Genomic DNA, 14,573 nt, shown 5'->3' on the forward strand with positions numbered 1-14,573 from the left:
CCAAACGCCATCTCTGCAGGGGTGCGTATCTCTCTCCCCAGCATGAGCAGGGCAGGAGTGCAGGAGGTGGAGTCTTGGACAGCGGAGCGGAATGCCATGAGGACCATAGGCAGGTGTCCCAGTCACGCTGGTGTTTGGAAGAGACGATGGCCAGCTGCTGTCCAAGCGTTTTGTTGAAGCTCTCCACAAGGCCATCACTTTGAGGATGGAGAGGATTAGTGCGGGTCTTGTGCATACCCAGCCTCTCACACATGGTGGCGAACACGCGGGACTCAAAGTTTCTCCTTGGTCGCTGTGGATGGACTCTGCAGCTCCAAACCTACTGAACATCCCCGCTGTCAGGGTGTCGACGATGGTCTCTGCCTCCTGGTCAGGCAGAGCATAGGCCTCGGGCCATTTTGTGAAATAGTCCATGGCCGTGAGCACCCAGCGGTTTCCACTGTCTGTGGTGGGGAACAGCCCAACTACATCCACTCCCACCCTCTCCATGGGAGCCCCCACTAGCTGACTCCTTCCATGCCCGCTGTAGCACGCCATCAGCCAGCCGCAGTCTCTCAAACTTTGACCACAACCCTTTGGTCGCAAGTGAGAGCCCTGTCACCTCTTCCCATGATGGCCTCACCTGCGCCTCTAGCCACTGTAGCACTGGCTGTAGGTCTATGTCCCGTCTCTGCTGCTGCCCCCATCCAGCCACGTCGACAGTCTGCAGCTCATAGCAGACAGGCCCGCTCGCCCGACACACTGTGGCACAGACTATCCCACTTCTGACACCAATGTAATGAAACAGCATGGAGCAGTTCTCGAACCCTCGACCTTCGAGCCCGAGGTCCGGCGCGCTATTGACAGTGCCGCGAAAGCATGCTCGAACGGCAGAGTCGATTTCCGCGCTTATAAACCCAGGGTCGTTACAATATGTTCAATGAATCCATTTAACAAGCCAAATAGCACAGCAATCCAAATGCAATATTACAGTTGAAGTCGGAAGTTTACATACACTTAGGTTGGAGTCATTAAAACTTGTTTTTCAACCACTCCACAAATTTCTTGTTAACAAACTATAGTTTTGACAAGTCGGTTAGGAAATCAACGTTGTACATGACACAAGTCATTTTTCCAAGAATTGTTTACAGACAGATTATTTCACTTATAATTCACTGTATGACAATTCCAGTGGGTCAGAAGTTTACATACACTAAGTTGACTGTGCCTTTAAACAGCGTGGAATATTTCAGAAAATGATGTCATAGCTATAGAAGCTTCCGATAGGCTAATTGACATCAATTGAGTAAATTGGAGGTGTACCTGTGGATGTATTTTAAGGCCTACCTTCAAACTCATTGACTCTTTGCTTGACATCATGGGAAAATCAAAAGAAATCAGCCAAGACCTCAGAAAAAAATTGTAGGTTTATCCTTGAGAGCAATTTCCAAATTCCTGAAGGTACCACATTCATCTGTACAAACAATAGTACGCAAGTATAAACACCATGGGACCACGCAGCCTTCATACCGCTCAGGAAGGAGACGCATTCTGTCTCATAGAGATGAACGTACTTTGGTGCGAAAAGTGCAAATCAATCCCAGAACAACAGAAAAGGACCGTGTGAAGATGCTGGAGGAAACCGGTACAAAAGTATCTATATCCACAGTAAAACGAGTCCTATATCGACATAACCTGAAAGGCTGCTCAGCAAGTGTAACAGTATAGCTTCCGTCCCTCTCCTCGCCCTTACCTGGGCTCGAACCAGGGACCCTCTGCACACATCAACAACTGCCTTCCACGAAGCATCGTTACCCATCGCTCCACAAAAGCAGCGGCCCTTGCAGAGCAAGGGGAACAACTACTTCAAGGTCTCAGAGCGAGTGACGTCACCGATTGAAATGTTATTAGTGCGCACCCCGCTAACTAGCTAACCATTTCACATCGGTTACACAAGGAAGCAGCCACTGCTCCAAAACCGCCATAAAAAAGCCAGACTACGGTTTGCAACTGCACATGGGGACAAAGATCTTATTTTTGGGAGAAATGTCCTCTGGTCTGATGAAACAAAAGTAGAACTTTTTGGCCATAATAACCATCATTATGTTTAGAGGAAAAAGGGGAGGCTTGCAAGCCAAAGAACACCATCAAAACCGTGAAGCACGGGGGTGGCAGCATCATGTTGTGGGGGTGCTTTGCTGCAGGCGGGACTGGTGCACTTCAAAATAGATGTCATTATGAGGGAGGGAAATTATGTGGATATATTGAAGCAACATCTCAAGACATCAATCAGGAAGTTAATGTTTGGTCGCAAATGGGTCTTCCAAATGGACAATGTCCTCAAGCATACTTCCAAAGTTGTGGCAAAATGGCTTAAGGACAACAAAGTCAAGGTATTGGAGTGGCCATCACAAAGCCCTGACCTCAATCCCATAGAAAATGTGTGGGCAGAACTGAAAAAGCGTGTGCGAGCAAGGAGGCCTACAAACCTGACTCAGTTACACCAGCTCTGTCAGGAGGAATGGGCCAAAATTCAACCAACTTATTGTGGGAAGCTTGTGGAAGGCTACCGGGAACATTTGACCCAAGTTAAACAATTTAAACGCAATGCTACCGAATACTAATTGAGTGTATGTAAACTGTGATGAAAGGAATAAAAGCTGAAAGAAATAATTATCTCTACTATTAATTCTGACATTTCACATTCTTAAAATAAAGTGGTGATCCTAACTGACCCAAGACAGGGAATTATTTACTAGGGTTAAATGTCAGGAATTGTGAAAAACTGAGTATAAATGTATCCGGCTAAGGTGTATGTAAACTTCAGACTTTAACTGTATGTATATAGCCTACACCAGATGAGAAGAATGAATGCTATGAACAGCAGTAGATATGTAAGCTATGTCCAGTATATAAATACACAGTACTTTACAAAACCCCATGACAAGATGGATAGAATTGCAGTAAATTAGCTTCCTGAGTCCTGACCAGAGTCCTGAGTATAAATATATATGTATGAGAATAGTGTGTATAGACAGTATGGACAGTATGTGAATAGAAAAGGTATGTACAGCAGTATTTACAGTACACAATAACCCATAATGACAAAGCAATAAAAGGTTTTTAGACATTTTTGCTAAATGTCACATTTACATAAGTTTTCTGACCTTTTACTCAGTACTTTGTTAAAGCACCTTTGCCAGCGATAACAGCCTCGAGTCTTCTTGGGTATGATGCTACACACTTGGTAGACCTGTATTTGGGGAGATTCTCCCATTATTCTCTGAAGATCCTCTCAAGCTCTGTCAGGTTGGATGGGGAGTGTCGCTCATAGCTATTTCAGGTCTCTCCAGAGATGTTTGATTGGGTTCAAGTCCAGGCTCTGGCTGGGCCACTCAAGGGCATTCAAAGATTTGTCCCAAAGCCACTCCTGCGTTGTCTTGGCTGTGTGCTTAGGGTTGCTGTCCCGTTGGAAGGTGAACTTTCTCCCCAGTCTGATGTCATGAGCGCTCTGGAGCGGGTTTTCATCAAGGATCTCTGTATACTTTGCTCCGTTCATCTTTCCCTCGGTCCTGAATAGTCTCCCAGTCCAAGCCACCGAAAACCAGCCCACCATGCTTCCCCACAGGGATGGTGCCAGGTCTACTCCAGATGTGATGCTTGGCATTCAGGCTAAAGATTTCAATCTTGGTTTCATCAGGCCAGAGAATCTTGTTTCTCATGGTCTGAGAGTCCTATAGGTGTCTGTTGGCAAACTCCAAGTGGGCTGTCATCTGCCTTTTACTGAGGAGTGGCTTCCGTCTGGCCACTCTACCATAAAGGCCTGATTGGTTGAGTGCTCCAGAGATGGTTGTCCTTCTGGAAGGCTCTCCCATCTCCACAGAGAAACTCTGAACCTCTGTCAGAGTGACCATCGGGTTCTTGTTCACCTCCCTGACCAAGGCCTTTCTCCCCCGATTGTTCAATTTGTCCAGGCAGCCAGCTCTTGGAAGAGACTTGGTGGTTCCAAACGTCTTCCATGATGGATGATGGAGGCCACAGTGTGTTCTTGGGGACCTTCAATGACGCAGAAATGTTTTGGTCCTTTCCCCAGATCTGTGCCTCGACACAATCCTGTCTCGGAGCTCTACGGACAATTCCTTCGATCTCATGGCTTGGTTTTTGCTCTGACATGCACTGTAAACTGTGGAACCTTCTATAGACAGGTGTGTGCCTTTCCAAATTATGTTCAATCAATTATATTTACCACAGGTTGACTCCAATCAAGTTTTAGAAATATCTCAAGGATGTTAAATGGAAACAGGATGCACCTGAGCTCCATTTTGAGTTTCATAGCAAAGGGTCTGAATACATATGTAAATAAGGTGTTTTAATTTTTTTTATTATTATTTGCAAACATTTCATAAACCTGTTTTCACTTTGTCATTATGGGGTATTGTGTGTAGATTGATGAGGTTATTTAATTCAATCCATTTTAGAATATGGCTGTAACGCAACAAAATATAGATGAAGTCAAGGGGTCTGAATACTCTCGGAATGCACTGTATATATGATGAGCCATGACTAAAATACCATATATACATATAAAGTGGGTAAAGCAGTATGTTAACATTATTCAAGTGACCAGTGTTCAGTGACTCTGTGTACATAGGGCAGTCTCTAAGGTGCAGGATAGAGTACCAGGTGGTTGCCAGATAGTGACAGTGTCTAAGGTTTAGGGCAGGGTTCTGGGCGAAGGCCGGCTAGTGATGACTGTTTAACAGTCTGATGACCTGGAGATGGAAGATGTTTATCAGTCTCTCTGTCCCAGCTTTGATTCACCCGTACCGTCTCTGCCTTCTAGATGGTAGTGGGGTGAATAGGCCGTGGCTCAGATTGTTGAGCTCCTTGATGATCTTCTTTGCCTGCCTGTGACACTGGGTGCTATAGATGTCCTGCTGTAGACACACTGCAAGGGTCTGCACACACACACACACACACACACACACTCTCTCTCTCTCTCTCTCTCTCTCTCTCTCTCTCTCTCTCTCTCTCTCTCTCTCTCTCTCTCTCTCTCTCTCTCTCTCTCTCTCTCTCTCTGCAAGGGTATAGTGCAACAACAAAAAAGACAGGTCAGTTCCCTTAAGCTTTCTCACAGCCAGACATATAGGCTATTTGCACATATGTAATGTATATATATATACAATACATATTGCAATATATCTAGTAGTTTAGGCTACACTATCCAACGATAATGAAATGATGACTTCTCATCATATCTGGAGCTTGCCGCCATCTGCTGGCATTGTAGTATCCACACATCATTCTGCACTATTATGCACTCACTATTTGAAGGGTTGAGTGCAATATGTGCAATCTCTAATTGTAACTAAAGTGTAAGATTCTTGACAGTTAAGTAAGATTGGCCAAAATGATCTGCTGACCACTATAATTATCTTTCACTGAACTCATGAAGATACAAAACAGTAGCGGATATGTTGAATAAAATTCCAATGTGAGTTTGGGGTCATGAGAGAATATGCTATTGTGTTGATCTCCTGACGTGCCCTTGCAGTTCCATGGAAAAGTCATGACCTTGAAAAGAGTTGAATAATTGAATAATATTCTTGTCTCCAACACCATTGAGAGCATGAACTTTGTGTGACTGGGGTTACAAAAGTGTTCAGGATATGCTTATTGATGAATTGCACTTCTGCTACAATGAATGGGCTGATGGGAATACAGAAATAAATCACTATTAGCGATCTGCCTCAACCATGTGGTGGTTTCTAGTGTGAGATATTTTGCATAAAAAATACATTAGAAATGTGTTGCATTAGAAAAGTCTTGCTGTTGCATCACACTCTTTATGAATCACATTCAACATTTTGGAAAGTGCCTTGAGACTAGAGTCTGCATAAGCCTCCAGTATATCAGTAATATCTGCAATAATTCAGCAGGTGTAGCTGTTTTCCAAAAAATGTGATTTACTGAGGACAATGTATAGCATAATGGAAGTTGACTGAGTCGGGTTCAGGATCTGTAGTCGTCCAAGTAGATGTGATCTAATAAATGCTGGTATTCATTAGAAAACCTCACCGCCGTCTCATTCTCATGGATTACTTTTTGAGGTTTAGCTGGAGAACAGACAAGATCGGTCTGACATGAGTCTATCTACAGATGCTTGTTGACCGGGAATCACAAGCGTTGTTGACCATAGTGACTCACAAAAGAATGAAGAGGTACCACAGGTTCTCTTCTTGGCTCAGCTCTGTCTCTTTCTAAGACCCATGGACTAGATTTGCATGCGGCAAGTCTGAGTAAGCATGACTCTCCTACAGGTAATACGGGGCAATAAATGACCTCCCATCTTTATTCTATTGTAGACTCTTTTGTTGTTTCCCCCAGAAATGTCACTAAAATGATCTAGGTTAATTAGAATACTTCTCAGTCTCTGTTTCTATATTTGCATAATTAAAAGCAACCCTTCATGACTTATTCTTGACCAACAAGCTTCTGTTGGCTGTGAGAATAAAAAGCAGCACGTCCAATACGTAATAAATTCCTTCAGAAATATTCTTGATTTATTTCACATATTCTTGTGTTACAGCTTGAAATCAAGATGGATTAAATAAAATGTCTCACCCATCTACACACAATACCCCATAATGAGAAAGTGAAAACATGTTTTTGGAAATATTTGCAAACGTATTGACAACGAAATACAGAAATATCTCCTTTACATAATTATTTTACACTCCTGAGTCAAAACTAAAATAAATAAATGTTCTAGCTAGTTCTAGCTCTAGTTCTAGCTCGTCAAATTGGCTGTTTACACGGCCGGCCTGGTTATTAGGCAGTTTTTTCCTTTCACAGCGATTAATTAATAACTTCACCATGCTCAAAAGGATTGCCATTGTCTGCTATTGTTTGCGTTTTCTTTTTTACCATCTACCAATAGGTGCCCTTCTTTGCGAGTCATTGGTGTTTGTGGGTGAATCCTTGTTTGAAATTCACTGCTCGACTATGGCGGCAGATTGACGAGGGCGGAATTTTCTGAGCTAATCTGACCAAGACACACCTCCAACAAAAACACAAAATCTCACATAATTCTGCCCAAACACAATTTCTCTCAACCATTGGCATATGTGCTTCTTAGGTGAGCGTTGATGTCGCCCTTTGGTCAGCAATGCCCACTTTGTCAAAGGCAGGGGTACAAAATATTTTTCTTGCCCATTCCCAGCGTACCTCTCCAGGGTGTAGCGCTGTAGCGCTCCACCAATATTCTGTCAACCCCCCAAAAATTTAACATACAGATCATGTAGCAGATATAGCATATGGTAGAAAGAGTATGTGCCCTTTTCTGTAGCCTACAGGATTTTCAAGCTGATTTAAGTCAAAACTGTAACTAGGCCACTCAGGAACATTCACTGTCATCTTGGTAGGCAACTCCAGTTGGTTATTGTCCTGCTGAAAGGTGAATTTGTCTCCCACTGTTTGTTGGAAAGCAGAGAACCAGGTTTTCCTCTAGGATGTTGCCTACGCTTAGCTCTATTCCATTTCTTTTTATCCCAAAAAACTTCCACGCATACCCATAACATGATGCAGCCACCGCCATGCTTGAAAATATGAAGTGTGGCACTCAGTGGTGTGTTGTGTTGAATTTGCCACAAACATAATGTTTTGGATTCAGGACATAAAGTACATTTCTTTGCCACATTTTTTACAGTTTTACTTTAGAGCCTTATTGCAAACAGGATGCATGTTTTGGAATGTTTTTATTCTGTACAAGCTTCCTTCTTTTCACTCTGTCATTTATTTATTTTTATTTCACCTTTATTTAACCAGTTAGGCCAGTTGAGAACAAGTTCTCATTTACAACTGCGACCTGGCCAAGATAAAGCAAAGCAGTGCGACAAAGAAAAACACAGAGTTACACATGGGATAAACAAACATACAGTCAATAACACAATAGAAAATCGGTATACAGTGTGTGCAAATGCAGTAAGGAGGTAAGGCAATAAATAGGCCATAGTGGTGAAGTAATAACAATTTAGCAATTAACACTGGAATGATAGATGTGCAGATGAGGATGTGCAAGTATAAATACTGATATTAATTCTGGTGTGCAAAAGAGCAAGAAAAAAACAAATATGGGGATGAGGTAGGTAGTATGGCTATTTACAGATGGACTGTGTACAGCTGCAGCAATCGGTAAGCTTCTCTGACAACCAATGCTTTAAGTTAGTGAGGAAGATGTAAGTCTCCAACTTCAGGGATTTTTGCAATTCGTTCCAGTCATTGGCAGCAGAGAACTGTAAGGAAAGGCGGCCAAAGGAGGTGTTGGCTTTGGGGATGACCAGTGAAATAGACCTGCTGGAGTGCATGCTACGGGTGGGTGTTGCTATGGTGACCAGTGAGCTGAGATAAGGTGGAGCTTTACCTAGCAAAGACTTATAGATGAGGGTAGTATTGTGGAGTAACTACAATGTTGTTGATCCATCCTCAGTTTTCTCCTACCACAGCGATTCATTTTTTACTTCGCTATGCTCAAAGGGATATTCAATGTCTGCTTTTATATTTTTTTATTTTACCATCTACCAACAGGTGCCCTTCTTTGCGAGGCATTGGTGTTTTTGGTTGAATCCATGTTCTAAGTTCACTGCTCGACTGAGAGAACTTAAAGATAATTGTATGTGCGGGGTACAGAAATGAAACACTATTACTGCAACTTTTATTCAGTGACTTGTTAAGCAAATGTTTTACTCCTGAACTTATTTAGGCGTGGCATAATAAAGAGGTTGAATATTTATTGACTGAAGACATTTCAGCTTTTTATTTTTAATTAATTTGTTGAAACAATTTATGGGGTATGTTTTGTAGGCCAGTGACACAAAATCTCAATTTAATACATTCTAATTCAAGCTGTGACACAACAAAATGTGTAAAAAGTCAAGTGGTGGGAATACTTTCTGAAGGCACTGTTTGCCGGCCTAATTCACTTAAACACAAACAGCCACACACAGGCTATGAACTAGAGTAACCTTGTGCTTGTGTGCACAACTGCCCAACACGATGAATGAAGCATGCTGTAAGAAAATATATTTGGAGGCTCTGTGAAGCTACTAAACTCCCATGTTTTGTGGGTTGCTATGAATGAAATTAACTATTACTCCTAACAACCAACCCACCCAGGGTTGGTTGAGACTAGGGTAAACTCTCACAGCAGTACCATGGACTTCAGAAAGGTATACAGATAGGCATTTGTAACACTTGGTAACCACAAAACTAAACCTAGGCTATAACATTCATAGGCCTTGCTTTTATCTGTGCCACTGTCGTGCTTGGACAATGTCTTATGGTGTTAGCTACAAATCAACTTTCCCTCAGTATTCAAATTAAAAATAGGGTTTGTGCTCAAATAATAGGACTATAGGTGAAGTGAAGATATAGAATGTACCATAAAATGTGTTCCTATGCTCAGGGGTTAAATTGGAACTATGAAGGTACTTCTTCCATCTGCAGTGGATGGAAGTCCATTCCTCCCCAAATGTAAATCTTGTATGACTCACATTTGGGATAACTTTAGTATTTCCACAGAAGTTCAGCTATTTTCAAGCCACTTCCATATATTTGAGTTGTAAAATACACTGTAGCCTCTGTTTTCATCTGGACAACTCAGTGATGAACTGGATTTAGTTCACAAAATTCAACCCTAAATGTACTTATTATATAGCAGTATCTGAATGAGGAGAAAAAAAAGGTATGACAAGAAAAATGAAGTAACACATATGTGTAGATATGGCCAGGGCTGCCGCTCCTTTTGATTGGTTCCATGCCTGCACTGTTTTCACACCTGGTCTGCAAACAATGGCCAAGTCATGTGCCAGAGATTCAGTGGTTTTGGGAGGGGAGGAGGAAAGGGAGGGATGAATGAGGGAGGAAGGATGGATGGAGTAGGAACCCTGCCACAGACTCATCCATCTGGAAACAGTGGTTTTGGTACCTCCTTCCAGTGGCCCCTCCCTGCTCTCGATGCCCACACAAGTCAACAGGCTCGGCTCATGACTGGGCACATCTGCAGTTATGCAATACAAGGCATAAAGGGAGAAAATATGTCCATTAGGGAATAATAAAAGGTCCATATGTGTCAGAGAGAGGCCTGAATTAGAATCTTGATGAAAAGTGAGAAGACAGAAGAGATACAGTGCATTCATAAAGTATTTAGACCCCTTGGATTTCTTAACATTTTATTGTGCTACCAAGAGGTATTAACAGTGATTTAATTGTCATTTTTGTCAACAATCTACACAAAATGCTCTGTCATGTCAAAGTGGAAGATTACTATTATTATTTAACTTTTTTACAGATGAATTGAAATGAACTATTAAAAAAATAGTTGTTGTGTAAGTATTCAGCTCCCTGAGTCAATACATGTTAGAAACACCAATGGCATTGATTAAATCTGTGAGCCTTCTTAGGTGAGTCTATAAGAGCTTTGCACACCTGGATTGTGTAGATTTGGCCTTGTTCTAGGTTATTGTCCTGCTGAAAGGTGAATTCCTCTCCCAATCTCTGGTGTAAAGCAGACTGAAGTAGATTTTGCCTGTGCTTAGCTCCACCCTGTTGCTTTTTATCCTGAAAAACTTCCAATTATTTGCTGATGTCAAGCATACCCATACCAACTCTGTAGCATTTTTAAAAATCACCAATGGTAACATCCCTGAGCAGTTTCATTCCTGTCCTGCAGCTCAGTTCAGAAGGACGGCTATATCTTTGATGTATCAGAGTGGTTTAATATATAATCCACAGCATAATTATTAATTTGGCCATGCTTAAAGAGATATTCAATGTCTGATTAGTTAGTGTTAGTCATTTACCAAATCATTGAATATGTGCTTGAAATTCAATACTTGACCGAGGGACCTTGCAGATGTATGTATTGGGGACAAAGGATGGATTATATACATACATGGGCCTCATGCACCCCAAAAATCTGAGGGGCACAAGTACAGTGCATTCGGAAAGTATTCAGACCCCTTGACTTTTTCCACATTTTGTTACGTTACAGGCTTATTCTAAAATGGATTAAATAAAACATTTTCCTCAATCTACACACAATTACCCATAATGACAATGCAAAACCAGGTTTTTAGAAACATTTGCAAAAAAACAGAAATACCTTATTTCCGTAAGTATGAAGACCCTTTACTATCAGACTCGAAATTGAGCTTAGGTGCATCCTGTTTCCATTGAACATCCTTGAGATGTTTCTACAACTCCATTGGAGTCCACCTGCGGTAAACTCAATTAATTGGACATGCTTTGGAAGTGCACACACCTGTCTATATAAGGTCCCACAGTCAGAGCAAAAAGCAACCCATGAGGTCGAAAGGAATTGTCTGTAGAGCTCCGAGACAGGATTGTGTTGAGGTACAGATCTGGGAAAGGGGACCAACAAATGTCTGCAGCATTGAAGATCCCCAAGAACACAGTGACCTCTTAAATGGAAGAAGTTTGGAACCACCAAGTCTCTTCCTAGACCCGGCTGCCCGGCCAAACTGAGCAATCGGGGAAGAAAGGCCTTGGTCGGGGAGGTGACCAAGAACCTGATGGTCACTCTGACAACAATCTGAAGACTGAACTCTTTGGCCTGAATGCCAAGCATCACATCTGGAGGAAACCTGGCACCATCCCTAAGGTGGCAGCATCATGCTGTGGGTCGAGGCAAAGATGAATGGAGCAAAGCACAGAGAGATCCTTGATGAAAACCTGCTTCAGAGAACTCAAGACCTCAGTCTGGGGCGAAGGTTCATCTTCTGACAGGACAACAACCCTAAGCACATAGCCAAGCCAACGCAGGAGTGACTTCAGGACAAGTCTCTGAATGTCCTTGAGTGGCCCAGCCAGAACCCAGATTTGAACCCGATCTAACATTTCTGGAGAGCCCCGAAAATAGCTGTGCAGCAACTCTCCCCATCCAACCTGACAGAGCTTGAGAGTATCTGCAGAGAAGAATGGGAAAAACTCCCCAAATACAGGTGTGCCAAGCTTGTAGAGTCATACCCAAGAAGACTAGAGGTTGTAATCACTGCCATCCAACCTGACAGAGCTGGAGAGGATCTGCAGAGAAGAATGAGAGAAACTCCCCAAATACAGATGTTTCAAACTTGTAATGTCAGACACAAGGCTGTAATCGCTGTCAAAGGTGCTTCAACAAAGTACAGAGTAAAGGGTCTGAATACTTATATGTAAATGTTATATATATATATATATATTTTTTTAAATAAATTTGATAAAATTTCTAAAAACCTGTATTTGCTTGATCATTATGGGGCATTGTGTACAGATTGATGAAGGGGAAAAAATGATTTAATCCATTTTAAAACAAGGTTGTAACATAATAGGTGAAAGAAGTCAAGGGGTCTGAATACTTTCCGAGTGCACTGTATTGGCACAGGTGTAGTTAGCACAGCAAACCATGCCAATATATCTTCCATCCAAACACCGTCTTTGAGTGCATTATCACTTTTATACAATGGGTTACCAACATAATAAAATAATGATTCACATATTTTCATTAAAAAAGTATTTTGATGAATTCATTCATACTTTTTCATCCTTCCACAAGATATAGTCACCACACAAATATAGGGTTGCTGTCAAAGGTGCTTCAACAAAGTACAGAGTAAAGGGTCTGAATACTTATATGAGCGACCGCTCATTCTATCGGTTCGGTTGCCAGAGACGTGACCCAGTCATTCAGTCTTTTTGTTCTGTTTCTATGGACGTGACTCAGTCATTCGTTCTAAGTGTTCCATTGCCATACTGTTTGGCAACTTTCTTATCCCTTGCTTGTTAGCTAGCCAACTAACGTACAGTCATGTCTAAATGTGCAGTCAGAATAATTATTGTTTAAGCTGTTGTCTAGTGACATTTATTTGGATACATCCATAACAATAAGCTAATGACGCGCGATTTCACCTGGCATAGAAAATGTGCTCTCGTCAGGACACTATTGTTCAGAGGATCTAGCCAACAACACAGCTAACACAATCACTTCTGTAGCTCAGTTGGTAGAGCATGGCGCTTGTAACGCCAGGGAAGTGGGTTCAATCCCCGGGACCACCCATACGTAGAATGTATGCACACATGACTGTAAGTCGCTTTGGATAAAAGCGTCTGCTAAATGGCATATATTATTATTATTATTATTATTACTTCAAACTGAAGCTAGAAGGACTGCAAACTAGCTGCACTTTGTTCAGTTGTAAGTTTTTTCAATTTGACATTTCGTTGTGTGATTACGACTGGCTGAGAAACATTGTCTACCTGTCTGTCTCATCCCGACTCCTGACACGTTCATTACTATGAGACAGTTGAAGATCGAATATGAATATTGAAACAACATTGCAAATGACGAAGAGACAGACAGCAAGGTTTATAAAAAGCTCTGCTGTTGAAAACTAAATGTTAGTCTAAAAGAAAAATATACAAATTGCCTGGCTGGGCTGATGACACAGTCAGATGGAACAGAGTAAATAGGCATTTTAACTTGTGGAATAGACACAGGCTGGAATGCGGTTAAACCAATCTTCATTCAGAATTAGATCCACCTTTTGTATAATTGTCTATTAACTTACACTGCCTGGTGATGACACCAGGCAAGCTAAATCTCCACCCATGCAAAACCTGCTTATTATAAGATCCTGTGTAAATTGTATTTTCAACCAGAAACTATCCAGAAATAACACTGATAAAATGTTGTCAGACTTTAACAGTGTTAGTTTCACCAGCTGTTGTACGATATGATATAACATTTTGCGGGCACTGGGCCTTTAACAATAACTTGCCCACACTTTCTTGAGAATGTAATGTCTGAATCATGTCATTAGCCTAATCTTTTGTAAATGAAGATAAGTTATTTTCCTCCAGCTTGTGAATTTATTATGGGTGCTTACTGTGTGTTTGTTCTTTTTTGTTGCCGCTTCTCAGAGCTCCACTCATGCACGTGGACGTGTGCGTGTACACACGTGAACACTTGAGAGGCTCGCACCCCATTTCCTGTGGGTTCATTCATTTTGTCAATTTACTATTTTGTTTGTTGAGAGCTCTGCTATTAAAATGTGTAGTCCCACCGGTTCAATGGAACTTCTATGAATAATGTGATACTTTGATAGACTAATCTGCTTTTAGACATATAGCCACAGTGTTGTGCACCCATGCTCATTGTGGCTATGGTTTAGCAAAGTGGCACTAAGAATTTCTACCTGGCTTTGCCAGTGTTCTGTAAACTCTGTTGGAGAGTGTCCATGTGGTTAGGCTGTATTTTATCTTCACAGTACCCCTAGCCTGTTTCCTTAGGCCAAATCCTGATTTGTTTCAATTTCTTAGAAGTAGATTTTTGTTCACCATTTGTTTGCTTTTGTAACTCAAATTTGCCAATATTATTTATCCTAACCACTGCTACTACCACTACCATTATTTAGTGAATAATAAAAAAGAAGCACTTTTATCCTTTGCCTCCTGACCTCCAGAAAACATTTTCACAGACTTGGATTTGGAAACGGTCTCACTCAATTCATAGCCTTTCATGGATCTGTCACTGTGGTCTC

Source organism: Oncorhynchus keta, chromosome 2, assembly GCF_023373465.1.
Source record: "Oncorhynchus keta strain PuntledgeMale-10-30-2019 chromosome 2, Oket_V2, whole genome shotgun sequence".
Lineage (NCBI taxonomy): Eukaryota > Metazoa > Chordata > Actinopteri > Salmoniformes > Salmonidae > Oncorhynchus > Oncorhynchus keta.